Source organism: Callithrix jacchus, chromosome 2 (genome assembly GCF_049354715.1).
Source record: "Callithrix jacchus isolate 240 chromosome 2, calJac240_pri, whole genome shotgun sequence".
NCBI classification, from domain to species: Eukaryota; Metazoa; Chordata; class Mammalia; order Primates; family Cebidae; genus Callithrix; species Callithrix jacchus.
In genome coordinates, this window is record NC_133503.1 from 4,189,917 (window position 1) to 4,205,363 (window position 15,447).

The following is a 15,447-nucleotide window of genomic DNA, read 5'->3' on the forward strand; positions in this document are numbered from 1 at the left end:
GCCTGGCTGGAGCAAGACTCTACCTAAAAATAAACAAATAAAAAATATAGCAAGAGACCAGTTAGGAGATCCCCTCTTTCCCAAACCTTTCTGTTTGGTTTTGAGACAGTCTCTTGCTTGTTTGTCCAGGCTGGAGTGCAATGGCAAAATCCTGGCTCGCTGCAACCTCCCTCTCCTAGGTTCAAGCGATTCTCCTGCCTCAGCCTCCGAGTAGCTGGCATTACAAGCATGTACCACTACACCCAGCTATTTTTTTCTTTTTCATAGAGACAGGATTTTACCGTGTTGGCTAGGCTGGTCTCGAATGCCTGCAGGTAATCCGCCTGCCTCGGCCTCTCAAAGTGCTGGGATTACAGGCATGAGCCACAGCGCCCAGCTGAGTTTTAACCTTGGTTAATGCCGTAGCCATCTACCTAGTCAAAGAGAAGCTGTCATTATGACATTTTAGTTAGGGATGGACCGCCTAAACGATGGTTGATCTGCAAGATTATAATACTTTTATTTATTTATTTATTTCAGTGGGTTTTTGGGGAACAGGTGGTTTTGGTTACGTGAGTAAGTTCTTCAGTGGTGGTTTGTGAGAACTGTACCCAATGTGTAGTCTTTCATCCCTCGCCCTGTGCCACCCCAAGTTCCCAAGTCTGTTGTATCATTCCTCCGCCTTTGCATCCTCATAGCTGAGTTCCCACTTACGAGTGGGAACATGCAGTGGATGGCTTTCCATTCCTGAGTTACTTTACTTAGAATCATGCTCTCCAGGTGCATCCAGGTTGCCGCGAATGCCGTTATTTTGTTCCTTTCTATGGCTGAACAGTATAGACAGTTTCTTTATCCGCTCGTTGAGTGATACGATGCTTTTACCGAACCTTCTGTATCTTTAGATGTTTTGGGATGCAAGCTGATTGCCATTGTGCTATGATCACGTACAGTATTCCGTACAGCAGCACGTTGTAGAGGTTTGTAACTAGGAGCAATGGCATATACCATCTAGCCTAGATGTGTAGTACGCTTGACCATCTAGGCTTACGTAAGTAGACTGTGACATTTGCATGACCACACCATCCCCTCATGACACACTTCTCAGGACACGTCCCCGTTGTTAAGCGATGCACGTTTGTGTCTTCCTACGATGGCATCTGAAACTGATGGGTTCCCAGGTGAAGTCTGTTATTTTCAAGCTTGGATAATGGCTTACTTGTCTACAGAAATGCCTGAGTCCTCTACCCTTCTCTGTTGCCCATGCTGGAGCTCAGTAGTACTGTCATGGCCCTCTGCAGCCTTGATCCCCCAGGCTTAAATCATCCTCCCACCTCAGCCTCCTAAGTAGCTGGGACTACAGTTGTGCACCACCACACCTGGCTATTTTTTTTTTTTTTTTTGAGATGGAGTCTTGCTCTGTTGCCAGGCTGGAGTGCAGCGGCACAATCTTGACTCACTGCAACCTCTGCCTCCTGTGTTCAAGCGATTCTCCTGCTTCAGCCTCCCAAGTATCCAAGACTACAGGTGCCTGTTACCACTCCTGGCTAATTTTTGTATTTTTACAGAGATGGGGTTTCATCATGCTGGCCAGACTGGTCTTGAACTCCTGACCTCAAGTGATCTGCCTGCCTCAGCCTCCCAGAGTGCTGAGATTACAGGCATGAGCCACCTTTCCTGGTCCTGGCAAATTAAAAAATTTGTTTTTGGTAGAAATGGGGTCTCCCTATGTTGCCCAGGGTACTTTAGCGGGTCCCAAAACCGCCAGTCCGCCGCTGCTCCAGGCTGTTTGCCTTCCTGCCAGAGTTCCCTATCACAGTCTATCGTGATAACTTTCCCGCATAAACCTCTTTCGTTGCTCCTTATCGCCTGCAGGAAGAAACCCAAACTCTAGGCAGAGTGACAGATCAATGCCCACCCCTCTCCACAGATTCCCATGCCCTAATTCTCAGAACAGAACCTGTGAATATATTACTATGTATTGACAAGTCTTCTAAGATCAAGGCAGGAGGGTCAGAGGGAGGGAAGGAAACGTGGTGATGGAAGCAGAAATAGACAGATGCTTACCATTGTGTTGCAGTTGCCCACAGTATTCAGTTCAGTAACATGCTGTACGAGCTTGTATCCTAGGAGCAATAGCACATACTATCTAGCCTAGATGTGTAGTGGGCTAGACCCTCTAGACTTATGTAAGTACGCTCTATGATGGTTAACCTTCTGCAGAGGTCAGAAGAACGAGAAGACGCAGCATCCCTGGCTTTGAATGTGGAGGAAGGGGGCGCACACCAAGGAATTCAGGTGTACTCTGGAAGCTCTCAGGTTGGTGCAGAAGTAACTGTGGCTTTTGCCATTAAAGGTAAAAGGTTTTGCCGTTAAAGGTAATAGCAAAAAATGCAGTTACTTTTGCACAAACCTAATAGGAAAGGCAAGGAAACAGGTTCTTGCCTAGAGGGGAGCGTGCAGCTCTGCTGACACCTTGATTTCATCCATTGAAATCCATTTCAGACTTCAGCTTCTAGAACAGTCGGATAATGAATCCATTTCAGACTTCAGCTTCTAGAACAGTCGGATAATGAAACCATTTCAGACTTCAGCTTCTAGAACAGTCGGAGAATGAAACCATTTCAGACTTCAGCTTCTAGAGCAGTCGGATAATGAATCCATTTCAGACTTCAGCTTCTAGAACAGCCGGATAATGAATCCATTTCAGACTTCAGCTTCTAGAACAGCTTATAATGAAACCATTTCAGACTTCAGCTTCTAGAACAGCCGGATAATGAAACGATTTCAGACTTCAGCTTCTAGAACAGCCGGATAATGAAACCATTTCAGACTTCAGCTTCTAGAACAGCCGGATAATGAAACCATTTCAGACTTCAGCTTCTAGAACAGCCGGATAATGAAACCATTTCAGACTTCAGCTTCTAGAACAGCCGGATAATGAAACCATTTCAGACTTCAGCTTCTAGAACAGTCGGATAATGAAACCATTTCAGACTTCAGCTTCTAGAACAGCCGGATAATGAAACCATTTCAGACTTCAGCTTCTAGAACAGCCGGATAATGAAACCATTTCAGACTTCAGCTTCTAGAACAGCCGGATAATGAATCCATTTCAGACTTCAGCTTCTATAACATTCAGATAATGAATCCATTTCAGACTTCAGCTTCTAGAACAGTCGGATAATGAAACCATTTCAGACTTCAGCTTCTAGAACATTCGGATAATGAAACCATTTCAGACTTCAGCTTCTAGAACATTCGGATAATGAAACCATTTCAGACTTCGGCTTCTAGAACAGTCGGATAATGAAACCATTTCAGACTTCGGCTTCTAGAACAGTCGGATAATGAAACCATTTCAGACTTCAGCTTCTAGAACAGCCGGATAATGAAACCATTTCAGACTTCAGCTTCTAGAACAGCTTATAATGAAACCATTTCAGACTTCAGCTTCTAGAACAGTCGGATAATGAATCCATTTCAGACTTCAGCTTCTAGAACAGTCGGATAATGAAACCATTTCAGACTTCGGCTTCTAGAACAGCCGGATAATGAAACCATTTCAGACTTCAGCTTCTAGAACAGTCGGATAATGAAACCATTTCAGACTTCAGCTTCTAGAACAGTCGGATAATGAAACCATTTCAGACTTCTGCTTCTAGAACAGTCGGATAATGAAACCATTTCAGACTTCAGCTTCTAGAACAGCTTATAATGAAACCATTTCAGACTTCAGCTTCTAGAACAGCTTATAATGAAACCATTTCAGACTTCAGCTTCTAGAACAGTCGGATAATGAATCCATTTCAGACTTCAGCTTCTAGAACAGTCGGATAATGAAACCATTTCAGACTTCGGCTTCTAGAACAGCCGGATAATGAAACCATTTCAGACTTCAGCTTCTAGAACAGTCGGATAATGAAACCATTTCAGACTTCAGCTTCTAGAACAGTCGGATAATGAAACCATTTCAGACTTCTGCTTCTAGAACAGTCGGATAATGAAACCATTTCAGACTTCAGCTTCTAGAACAGCTTATAATGAAACCATTTCAGACTTCAGCTTCTAGAACAGTCGGATAATGAAACCATTTCAGACTTCAGCTTCTAGAACAGTCGGATAATGAAACCATTTCAGACTTCGGCTTCTAGAACAGCCGGATAATGAAACCATTTCAGACTTCAGCTTCTAGAACAGTCGGATAATGAAACCATTTCAGACTTCAGCTTCTAGAACAGCTTATAATGAAACCATTTCAGACTTTGGCTTCTAGAACAGCCAGATAATGAAACCATTTCAGACTTCGGCTTCTAGAACAGTCGGATAATGAAACCATTTCAGACTTCAGCTTCTAGAACAGTCGGATAATGAAACCATTTCAGACTTCAGCTTCTAGAACAGCTTATAATAAAACCATTTCAGACTTCAACCATGTTGACCAGGCTGGTCTCAAACTCCTGACCTCAAGTGATCCACCCGCCTCGGCCTCCCAAAGTGCTGGGACTACAGGCATGCGCCAGCGCTCCTGGCCTCGTCTGCCATTCTTCATTTCTCTTTCCTCTTGCACAGTCTGTAGCTTCCTCCTCAACTGCTGTGTGGTTCTCTACTCATCTTTTAGGGTCCAAAGGCCTTGACGTTGCCAGTTCTCTAGGCTGTCAATCACGTTCTTCTTGTCTTCCCAGGCTGTTTGCGTGACTCTGTTCCATCCTTCATTAAAGCAGACTGTAATCACTTGTGGATGCGTCCGTGTCTCGCACTAGACCATGACTTGCACAAAAGCAGTAACTGCGTCTTGGCCGTTTTTCATGCCTGGTCCTGCCATACAATAGTCTCTTTGAGTTTCTTGGTCACTGAATGAATGAATGCCACAGATAGAACAGAATTAGAAAGGAGAATGTGTATTTGACAGTAGCTATGAGGGAAACGTAAACTCAAAGGCACACCATTGAATGCTAATCAGGTTTGGAGCTTTAAATCAAGAAACACATTTTGTAACTGAAAGAAAAAATGAAATCAATGTTCAGATGTAGGCACTCTAACATGGCAGAGCAAGTTAGGACTGAGAAAGAATTTACAAAGTGCATTCAGTGCCACCCGCTCCCAGGAGACATCTGATAAGATGACAGCAGAGTATTTCAAATAGTCAGGGTATAAAGGACTCTCGTATTAGTAGAAGAGTGACTGTTCTGAAACATGAGCACATTAACGTGTTGAATTCGTTTGCTAGGCAGGCAAGAGCTTGAGTTCCAACCTCAGTAAAGCTGTTTCAGAAATAAACAAAGCGGACTCGCTGTTTCATGAACTAGCATTTGGAAACTGGGGATTTGCAGAACGGTGTGCTGGGAAATGTGAATGGACGTGCCAGGGCAGAGGTTCCTAGTCAAATAAGTTTGAGAAATGCTGCAGTCACTTCCCTTGTCTTGATATTCACAATCTACACACGCTGGTTACGGCGTCTCAGTGTTCATGCAGCAGACCTGCTGAAGTTTTTTTTTTTTTGAGATGGAGTCTGGAATGCAGTGGTACGACCTTGTCTCATTGTAACATCCAGCTTCTGGGGTCAAGCAGTTCTCCTGTCTCAGCTTCCAAAGTGGCTGGGTGTGCCACTGTGCCACCTAATTTTTGTGTTTTTAGTAGAGATGGGGTTTCATCTTGTTGGCCAGGCTGGTCTTGAACTCCTGACCTCAAGTGATCCACCTGCCTCAGCCTCCCAAAGTGCTGCGATTATAGGCATCAGCCACCACACTTAGCTGTTTTTTTCCCCCACCATTTACTTCTCAAGTTGGAGAATAAACCCTTTTTAAAAAATAAGTACACACTAACATCTTGCTGGACAGTAAAAAATGCTGATATAGGCACAGAAGTCTAAAATAATCTGCTAGTAGACAGAATTCGGCTATAAGCATTCGAAGTATTGTATCTCATGATCCAGTTGAGAAGCTAGGGAAGTAATTCATGACTGTGGTACATTGTATGACTAGTTTAAGGAAAAGATTAAAAATCATCTACATACATGGTAACATTTTTTTCTTTTGAGACAAAATCTGGCATTGTCATCCAGACTGGAGTGCAGTGGCCTGATCTCAGCTCGCTGTAACCTCTGCCTCCTGGGTTCAAGAGATTCTCCTGCCTCAGCCTCCAGAGTAGCTGGGATTATAGGTGCAGGCCACCATGCCTGGCTAATTTTTCATAGAGACAGGGTTTCGCCACAATGGCTAGGCTGATCTTGAACTCATGGCGTCAAGTGATCCACCCTCCTTGGCCTCCCAAAGTGCTGGGATGACAGGCATGAGCCACTGCACCTGACCTGTAGTAAATTGATTTAATAACGTCCAACACTTACTCCTAACTAAAGCTTTATAGTTCTAATTTAATAAAGTCCTCTTTGACACCAGAGACCAAATGTTTTGCTGCTTGAGAAACAAAATTCTTTTCTATAAAAGTAGAATTGAGGCAGAAATCATCTGCTCCGGCTGGGTGCGGTGGCTCAAGCCTGTAATCCCAGCACTTTGGAGGGCCGAGGCAGGTGGATCACGAGGTCGAGAGATCGAGACCATCCTGGCCAACATGGTGAAACCCTGTCTCTACTAAAAATACAAAAAATTAGCTGGGCATGGTGGCGCGTGCCTGTAATCCCAGCTACTCAGGAGGCCGAGGCAGGAGAATTGCCTGAACCCAGGAGGCGGAGGTTGTGGTGAGCCGAGATCACGCCATTGCACTCCAGCCTGGGTAACAAGAGTGAAACTCCGTCTCAAAAAAAAAAAAAAAAAAAAAATCATCCGCTCCCCGAACAATACACGAATATTTTAGAAATTCTGACTCACAGCAGAAATAGTACAACCATGTGGCTTCCTGACTTCAGCCCCAAAGGACAGAACACCCATAAGCCTGCCGATTGCCTATCGTGATAACCCACGGTGATTCTCGGCCATGGCGATGTTCACCTTTTCTGAAGCTCATGTATGCTTTCAGTCTGGACAGTCTGGGGAGTTAAGATTCTCTTCATGTGGCTTTGATTCTCTATAGCAGCATCCGAGGGTCCGCTTTGCAGTTCTTTCTGCTTCTTTCATTTCTTTTTCTCACTGCGGGAGCCACAGTCCTGAAGGCAGAGGGGGTCCTGGTAGGAGGAATGCTTAGTTGTCCCTCCTAGACCAAGATAGGGAGAGCTTCTGTGCGTGTGTGGTGGTGGGGAGTGGGGGCCTGGGGATACCTCTGGGGATACCTGGTCTTGCTCATCACCGTGGTACCTGAGTCAGCTCCCGAGAAGGTGGGAGAAAGACATACCCCATTCAGCCTGTATTAGCTACACAGCGGCTCTATCCAAAGAAAATATTGCAGGATGGTTTTTTTTTGCTTTTAAATTTTATGTTATTATTTTTAAATAATTTCCATAGGTTTTTGGATAACAGGTGGCATTTGGTTACATGAATAAGTTCTTTAGTGTTGATCTGTGGGATTTCGGCACACCCATCACCCGAGCAGTGTACACTGCACCCAGTGTGTCATCTTTTACTACTCACCCCCCACACTTTCCCCTGAGTCCCCAGAGTCCACTGTGTCATTCTTCTGCCTTTGCATCCTCATAGTTTAGCTCCCACTTATGCGTGAGAGCATACGAGGCTTAGTTTTCCATTCCTGAGTTACTTCACTTAGAATAATAGTCTCCAGTCCCATCCAGCTTGCTCCAAATGCCATTAATTCATTCCTTTCATGGCTGAGTAGTATTCCATCACATATGTGCATGTGCGTATATGTATATATGTAGTTTCTTTATTCACTTGTTGATTAATGCATATTTGGGCTGGTTCCACATTTTTTGCAGTAGCAAATTGTGCTTCTATAAACATGCATGTGCAAGTATCTTTTTCATATAATGGCTTCCTTTCCTCTGGGTAGACCCCAGTAGTGGGATTGCTGGATCAAATGGTGGTTCTACTTTCAGTTCTTTAAGGAATCTCCACACTGTCTTCCATAGTGGCCATACTAGTTTGCACTCCCACCAGCAGTGTAGAAGTGCCCGTTCCACCACATCCACACCAACAGCTATTATTTTTTGATTTTTTGATAATGGCCATTCTTGCAGGAGTCAGGTGGTATCCCATTGTGGTTTTGATTTGCGTTTCCTGCAGGATACATTTTTGAAAATGAGAAATTGTGACTCCCATACAGATATAGGAAAAACGTAGATCAGAAATTTTATGTAAGTCATTCGCTGAGGGAGCCAGTCACGTGACATGACTTGTTCTGAGGAAAAGTCCGAGAACCACACGTATACACGAAAAGAATGAATGCTGACATGGATTTACCAGTGGGTGCAAAATGGGTCTGTCACCTAGACCAGCAGTCCCCAATTTTTTTGGTGGCAGGGACCAGTTTCATGGGAGACACTTTTTCTGTGGAGTTGGGGCAGAGATGGTTTTGGAATAAAACGATTCCACCTTGGATCATCAGGCATTAGATTCTCATAAGGAGCACACGACCTAGATCCCTCGCACATTCGGCTCACAGTAGGGCTTACGCTCCTGTGGGACACTAATGCCACTGCTGATCTGGTGGGAGGCAGAGCTCACAAGGTAATGTTCCCTCACCTCCTGCTGTGCAGCCCTGTTCCTAACGGACTACGGAACTGTACCCGTCTTAGATTATAGGTCCCAGCCAATGATGGCATTCCACCAGATGCTACTCGTCTGCATCGTGATGGACAGGAATTCCTTCTACCACTTACTCGTTATATAATAGGATGAAAGGCTGAGATAACCTGGACAAATGTGTTAGACAAGACACCCAGGAAGCTTTTTCATCCCTTTTAATGCTCACAGTTTCCCCCCCACAAAAAACAGAAGAGTCATTATGATAGTAACGGTTGCAATAATAATAATGGTAATACCTTTGCTGCAACTTTTAACTGGCTAAAGCGATCATATTCTTCTACCAAATTCCCATCAGTCTCAAATGGTCAGATTGGTTCCACTTTCATCTTCTTTTGAACTCCCCTACTTGCCCTGTTCCTTTCCAAGGGCTCGTAATACCATCTTACCAGTTTAGAAAATGCTGGTATAACCAGAGAAAGAAATCATTCTACCAAGAAAACCACCTGCAATCATATGTTCATTGCAGCACTGTTCACAGTAGCAGATTCAGAGAATCAACACAGGTGTCCATCCATGGTGAACTGTATAAAGAAAAGGTGGTACATGTACACCATGGAATACTACACAGTTATAAAAACGGACCAAATCACATCCTTTGCAGCCGCACGAATGCAGCTGGAGGCTGTTACCCTAAGTAAATGAACACAGACACAGAAAAACAAATACTGCGCATTCTCACTTGTAAGCGAGAGCTGGACATTGGGTACTCAGGGATATAAAGATGGAGACAGAGACACTGGAGAGAACCAGAGTGGGGGAGGAGGAAGGAGGCAAGGGCTGAAAAACCGCCTGTTGGGTCCTGTGTTCACTGCTTGAGTAAGGGGTTCAATTGTACATCAGATCACAGCATCGTGCATAGATCACAGCATCGTGCATGATCGTCAGGTAACAAACCTGCACATGTACCCTGAATCTAAAATTTAAAATGCTCATGTAGGCACCAACCTGTTTGCTTTGCCACTTTCCACTCTTGCTGTCTTCTTGCCCATCTGAGGGAGGGCACGTGGAGGGCACTGTGAACAGTGCTGCAATGAACATACGATTGCAGGTGGTTTTCTTGGTAGAATGATTTCTTTCTCTTTGGTTATACCAGCATTTTCTAAACTGGTAAGGTGGTATTATGAGCCCTTGGAAAGGAACAGGGCAAGTAGGGGAGTTCAGAAGAAGATGAAAGTGGACTCCTCCCTTTTCCCACCTGTGCATTTGGTTCCTACTGCTGTTGTAACCAGGATCACCATTTGAGTGGCTGAAAACAACCGGAATTCATTGTCTTCTAGTTCTGAAAGTTGGACGTGACGGGTGGGGAGGCCGGGCTGCTTTCCTTCTGGAAGCTGTAGTGGAGAATCCTTTCCCGCCTTTTCCTGCTCTTGGAGGCGGCCAGCACTCCATGACTCATGACCATGCATCACTGTGGCTGTGCTTCCGCCCTCACCTCTCCTTCTGTGACCTTCCTCCCTTCCTCTTACCAGGGACTCTTGTAATGACATTGCACCCACCCAGGTAATTCAGGATGATCCCTCTGCTTTAGTTTGTTTTCATGCTGCTGATAATCACATACCGGAGACTGGGCAATTTACAAAAGAAAGAGTTTTAATTGGACGTACAGTTCCACATGGCTAGGGAGGCCTCAGAATCATGGTGGAAGGCAAAGGGGAGCAAGTCACATCTGACATGGTTGCCAGCAGGCAACGAAAGAATAAGGAAGATGCAAAAGCAGAAATCCCTGATAAAACCATCCGATCTTGTGAGACTTACTACCATGAGGACAGCATGGGGAAAACTCCGCCATGATTCAATTATCTCCCACTGGGTCCCTCCCACAACATGTGGGAATTATGGGAGTACAATTCAAGATGAGATTTGGGTGGGGACACAGAGCCAAACCATATCACCCTCTATCTCAAAATCCTTAACTTGATCATACCTGCAAGGTCCCATTTGCCATGTAAGGTGACATATTCATAGACGGGGCCATCTCTGGAGGGCCATTCTTCTGCCCACTGCAACCTGGTTTGCTGGCTTTGAGAAGGGAAGCTCTGTGCCTTCCCCTGTGAATCCCAGGGCCTGTCCAGGAAACTTCCCAGGCAATCTGTGTTTTCAGGTCTATGTCTGATTTTTCTCTACCTGCCTGTGTGTTACAAGCTCATTCCTCTGTTTCTTTTCCTTCCTTCTTGAGGCCGCCGTTAGCATCTTCCAGCAAATGCTCCTTTCATGTGTCCTGATGGGATCTTTTTCCATGTACATTTTCCAGAGATAAGACTCTATGGTTGGACTCTTGGGGTGAGCTGACTGACCCAGAGGAAGGACCTTTAAGCTGACTGCATACAAATTGCAAATTCTTCACACTAATTAAACAGAGATGCCTCAGCTGGGTGTGGTGGCTCAAACCTGTCATCCCAGTACTTTGGGAGGCCAAGGAGGGATGATAGCATGAGTCCAGGAATTTGAGACCACCCTGGACAACATAGTGAGAATGTCATCTCTACAAAACCAAAATAATAAAATAACAATCAGCCAGGCGTGGGGGTGTGCACCTGTAGTCCCAGCTACTCAGGAGGCTGAGATGGGGGATGACTTGAACCCAGGAGTTCAAGGCTGCAGTGAGTTGTGATTGCACCACTGCATTCCAGCCTGGGTGACAGAGTGGGTAACTCATTTCTCCCTAAGTACCTGCAGAATGCTCAGGTAGTTCCCGAGGCCCCTTTGGAGCTCTCAGATACTGGAGTATTTCCTGCAAAGTGGGGCATAAAGGTAGGAAGCAGTGGGAAAAGAACCAGAAAGTCACCCATCACTGTTAGAATAAATGCCATGTGTTGACCTTTCCAGCTGCAGCAGAGGACACAAGGTAACATCGTGTAATACTAATCAGAGCCAACCACTACCGAGTACTTCCCTGTGCCAGAACTGTGTCCAGCACCTTATGTATGTTAACTCCTACACTGCTCACATCTCACAAATTATACGCATAGAAATATACACTCATAAATAACAGATATGAAAACACAAATTCATACATCACACAGTGCTCACAAAACAAGAGAGGGGAGTATGACTGAATGCATTTTACAGATGGGGAAACTGAGGCATGGAGGCATTACACAGTTACTCAAGGCCACAAAGGCAGTGAGGGCTAGAGTCAGGATTCAAACTTAGGCGGTCCGAGTGCACAGTCAATACATGACATAAAAGATAATGGCTCCAGGTATGTCAATGAATCTGGAGACGATGATTGAAAAATTAGCCATCATGCCAGGCTGTGCCTCCAGGTTTATCCCAGTGAAGCCGAAGTGTAGAGGAAGGAGAGATTATCACCGGCTGAGGTTAGTCAAGGATGGAAATAGCCGGTGACCTGTACGGAAGAGCTTCAGCAAAGGTTCTTGGAGAAGGTGGGATGCCCCCTGCTGGTTGAGTAAATTCAATTTTCTTTAAGGGAACCTGGTCATAAGATCAATTTTTACTGATCCTTCCCCTCCCCCTCCATTCCTGCTTTGGATGCATGAAACGACCTTACTAGAAAAAAAAAAGTCAGTTTTTCTCTGCCCGAGGGGACTTCGGTTGGGCCTCATCTTTGACTCTGAGGACGGCGTCCTGGCACACTGGACGCCCATAATTTACTTCCCCGAGAACATGAACATTTAAAAATGGAGAGGCTATAACTGTGAGTTGCCCTGCATGTGTTTTTAAAATGGAAATCCCGATCAGTTTATTTCCCGGAGATGTCTTTTGCAACTTGCCTGTTTTGCAAATACACTCCGTAGTAATTCTTTTTTTTTTTTCCTTGAGACGGAGTTTCGCTCTTGTTACCCGGGCTGGAGTGCTATGGTGTGATCTCGGCTCACCATAACCTCCGCCTCCTGGGTTGAGGCAATTGTCCTGCCTCAGCCTCCTGAGTAGCTGGGATTACAGGCACGCGCCACCATGCCCAGCTAATTTTTTGTATCTTTAGTAGAGACGGGGTTTCAGCATGTTGACCTGGATGGTCTCGATCTCTTGACCTCGTGATCCACCCGCCTCGGCCTCCCAAAGTGCTGGGATTACAGGCGTGAGCCACCGCGCCCGGCCCTAGTAATTCTTAATCAGTTTGCACTGTGATTTGACTGGTTAGCAAATGGAATTGCATCTCAGCGACTTCCTGTTTACACCCAGAAAGCACAGAGTCATCCTTCATTCCTCGGCTTCCTGACTTCTCACATTCTGGCAGTCACCAAGTCCTGTTAATTTCACCTGTGAAAAGCTTCTCGAGTGAATTTCTGCCTCCTTTTTTTCTACCTGGTGGATTTAAGAGATCCTTCTCGACCCCCATAATTTTTCATCTGCACCACAGTAGATTTCTAACTTGTCTCTTTGTTTTGACTTTTTCTCTCTTTCAGTCTATCTCCCCTCTCCCCCTCCCTGCCTTCCTCTGTTATCTTTTAAAAAACACAGATCACCAGCCTGGCCAACATGGTGAAACCCCGTCTCTACTAAATACAAAAAGTTAACCAGGTGTGGTGGTGTACACTTGTAATCAGAGCTACTTGGGGGCTGAGGCATGAGACTCTCTTGAACCGGGGAGGCGGAGGTTGCCGTGAGCCGAGGTCGTACCACTGTACTCCAGCTTGGGTGACAGTGAGGCTCTGTGTCAAAAACAAACAAAAAACACCCAAAACGCAAACGAACAAGAAAACCCCATAGATCTGACCATTACACTCTTGCTTAAAAACTGGTTGGTCCTCTGCAGTGTAATGACAGCAGGTAGACTCCTCTTTGCGGCATCCAATGCCTTCACCTCCGGGCCCCATTCAGCCCTCCTCTGCTACCTGTCAAGCATACTGTCTTCTGGTCACACAAAACCTGTCACTTTCGTCCATATAGTTGTCATAACTTTGTGCTTTTGCAGAAGCTGGTCTTCCTATCTAGGTGTCTTTTCTGTTTGTTTATTTCAACAACACTGGTAGAGTTTTTTATTTTTATTTTTTTTGAGACAGAGTCTCACTCTGTAGTCCAAGATGCAGTGCAGTGGCACGATCTTGGCTCACCGCAACCTCCGCCTCCCAGGTTCAAGCAATTCTCCTGCCTCAACCTCCCGAGTAGCCGAGACCACAGGTGTGCACCACCACGACCGGCTGATTTCTGTATTTTTTGTAGAGATAGGGTTTGGCCATGTTGACCAGGCTTGTCTCAAACTTCTGGCCTCAAGTGTTCTGCCCCACTCGGCCTCCCAAAGTGCTTGGATGAGAGGTTTGAGCCACTGCATCTGGGAATGTGAACTAGTCATTTTTAAAAAGCCCAACTGATATTTCGCTTCCTCCAGGGTTTTTTGAACACAGGCTCATGTCTGTTCTGATGGCATTGTGAGAACACATCCCACTGTGTTATAAGTGTCTGGTGACACATTGCTCTTCCTAGACTAGCTTCTCTTTCCCGGAGCATGACACACTTGATCAATGATGCACGGATACAGGACGCGCTGCCACGTGCAACGCTGAGCCACCCAGCTGCGTCCGCTCCCTGGTTTTCTGCATATTGAGATACATTGAGACCAGCAGCATTCTAGGGCTTACCTTGAATCTCTTCTCATTTATTTCTTTAAGAAGCCCATGATTTGCAATTATCCCTACTCATCTCTAAGGCAAGCTATAAATGATGCATGACCAGCTCCTCACCTAATCCTGAAGTGCAGGTGTTTATAAACAGCTGCTCAGGTCCGTCATCCTGTAGGAACTGGACGCGCCATGTCTGTTTTTGCGTTGTGCTGGTATGGACCCAGTCAATTCCCGTGATAGAGACGTGTTCAACAGGCGGAATCTTGTGTTCTTATGGCCATTGTTATGTGGACATAAATTTTGCTTTAATATAGTTATAGCTAGCAGTAATGGAGATCGGCTGGGGGCAGTGGCTCACACCTGTCATCCCAGCACTTTGGGAGGCTGAGGCAGGCAGATCACTTGAGGTCAGGAGTTCGATACCAGCCTGGCCAACATGGCAAAACCCCATGTCTACTAAAAATACAAAAATTAGCTGGGCATGATGGTGCATGCCTGTAATCCCAGCTACTCAGGAGGCTAAGGCAGGAGAATTGCATGAACCTGGGAGGTGGAGGTTGCGGTGAGCCGAGATCACACCATTGCACTCCAGCCTGGGTGACAGAGTGAGACTCTGTTTAAAAAAAAAAGTTATGTAAGTCCTTACTATGTGGTAGGCAGTGTGTGTTAAGTCCAAAGACTTAATAGGTCATCTAAGAACTGGAGGCCACTGAAAGGATATCTGCTGCCCAAAATGGAACGATTTAAGCAGTAAAAGAAATAAGGAATGCAATTGGTAGAAACGCATTGGAAATATATTCATATAAGCATACAAAAACATTTTATATATTTGATATACTGTAGATTTGTAATATGTACTATAAACTATGTTTATAATATATATATAAATTTTACGTATTATATATATTTCAATGTGTTTCTACCAATGCATACATATATAGACTTATTTGTATGCCACTTTAACATGGTAGGGGGAAAGCTTATAGGGTACCAAATCTTTGTTGTTGTTGTTTTTGAGATGGAGTTTTGCTCTGTTGCCCAGGCTGGAGTGCAGTGGCGTGAACTCAGCTCACTGCAACCTCTGCCTCTCGGGTCCAAGTGATTCTCCTGCCTCAGCCTCCCAAGTAGCTGGAATTACAGGCCCCTGCACCACGTCCAGCTAAGTTTTGTATTTTTAGTGGGGTTGGGGTTTCACCACGTTGGCCAGCCTGGTCTTGAATGCCTGACCTCAGGTGATCTGCTCCCCTCGGCCTCCCAAAGTGCTGGGATTACAGGTGTGAGCCACCGTGCCT

At 45.3% G+C, this 15,447-nt stretch overlaps 1 protein-coding gene across 8 annotated transcripts in view; it reads left to right on the forward strand.

Moving 5' to 3' along the window:
• Positions 1-15,447, forward strand: part of CALN1 (calneuron 1) — a 649,447-nt gene that overhangs the window by 226,058 nt on the left and 407,942 nt on the right. The gene's annotated exons all lie outside the window — the stretch shown is intronic.